Raw genomic sequence first — 2,009 nt, 5'->3', positions numbered from 1 at the left:
TTATGCATAATAAATATAGTAATACATTATGCACACTCATTATATATAATACACATTGATATATATTAGACCTATATACCAATATATATATAATTATGCATGTATTAAAGGAAGTTAAGCCTCTTGGGATGACATTGCTTCTCATCAGAACCATAGACTAACAAGACCTCAGAACACAGCATGAGAAAACTCCTCTCAAATGGTCACTCAGGGTAGCCCAAGTGACTACCAAAATAATATGGATTATCAATGTAGTACCTGTCTGCCTCTCATTATCCCATTTCCCACTTTATATCACCTGTATCTTGCTGTTTCCTTACCAAGTATCCCCTCACCATGGTCACTTAAATTTTTTTTCTTCCCACATGATATAAGGAAGGGATAAAGAGAGAATATTATACATAGGTGAACACAATGGATATTGAATGAGATTTCCCTAATGCAATTTCCCTAAGCTGCAGAAGACACCACATACTTAGGACAGTGGACTCAGATGATTTGAACTGGATTTGACCTGAAATCCTCTTTCCTGTGGTCTAGCTGTCATGGTTCCAAAATATACCATACAAGCTACTAAGTGGTGGGAACCATTAAACAGCTCCACTCAGCCAAAACAGCTATGAACCACAACTACCACCATGATAAGACATGTGAAAATAGGTAATAACAACAACAACAACAACAACAACAACAATAATAATAATAATGTGACACTCAGATACCAAAGGCAACCAAAAGCTAGTTGGAATTAAGACCCACTCGATGGCAGGGAAATCATGCCTGGTACTGAAAACCTAACTCTCTTGGATGTTAGAAAAGAATTTACTACTGCCACCTTAGTAGGCCAGAATAATTCCTTACTAGATTGTAAACCTTATCCTTATACCCACAGAGAAGGGTAGCTCTCACCCCTCATCAAGGTGCTTCTCTTTCCAGCAAATGAAAACCATCACGGCTGGACACAATACAGAGGCCAACAAATCCTGGAGAACCCAGCCTTAAGAGATACATCTCTATCACAGCTCCTGCATTTTTGACTGAGGGAACATTGCTGAGGAGGGGGCAGACAGAATGTAAGAACCAGGGTACCTAAAAGTCTGTTGTAAAACAGTCTGTCCTAGAAACAAGCCCAGAAAAGTGGTGATGCCCATGAGCATGTTAATGTGAAAGGAGGACAATTTCATGTGGTCCCACCCAAGACAAAGAACTATGGACAGCTAATGACCGCTGGAAGAATTAGCCTATCCCCGAGAGGAGTCCCCTCATTGATTGTCCAGTGCAGAGTGGTCAGTCCAGTGTTTGTAGACAAACAACAAAAACCAGCTCAGTGGGTTGTATTTACATATATTTGTGCATACACACACACACACACACACACATATGTAACAACAATAAAGAAAATGAAGATATCAAATACAGAGTGAGCTTGTATAGAAGTGTGAGGGAAGGTGGCTAGGAGGAGCTACAGGGAGGGAAGGGAGAGAAAACGTGTTGCCATTCTGTTTCAATGCAAACATTTTTATTTATTTATTTATTTATTAAAAATTTTCACCTCCTCCCCTCCTCTATCCCCCTCCCCATCCCTCTCCAGTCCTAAGAGAAGTCAGCATACCCTGCCTTGTCAGAAATCCAAGGCCTTCCCTCCTCCATCCAGGCCTAGGAAGGTGAGCATCCAAACAGATTAAGCTCCCAAAAAGTCAGTCCATGCAGTAGAATCAAATCCCAGTGCCATTATCATTGCCTTCTCAGTCAGCCCCCATTGTCAGCCACATTCAGAGAGCCTGTTTTATCACATGCTCATTCAGTCCCAGTACAGCTGGCCTTAGTGAGCTCCCATTAGATCAGTCACACTGTCTCAGTGTGTGGATGCACCCCTCGCTGTCCTGACTTCCTTGCTCATCTTCTCCCTCCTTTTGCTCTTCATCTGGACCTTGGGAGCTCAGTCCAGTGCTCCAATGTGGGTCTCTGTCTCTATCTCCATCCATCGCCAGATGAAGGTTCTATGGTGA

The sequence above is a fragment of the Microtus ochrogaster genome, chromosome 6 (genome assembly GCF_000317375.1).
Source record: "Microtus ochrogaster isolate Prairie Vole_2 chromosome 6, MicOch1.0, whole genome shotgun sequence".
NCBI classification, from domain to species: domain Eukaryota; kingdom Metazoa; phylum Chordata; class Mammalia; order Rodentia; family Cricetidae; genus Microtus; species Microtus ochrogaster.
This window is presented reverse-complemented; position numbering follows the sequence as displayed.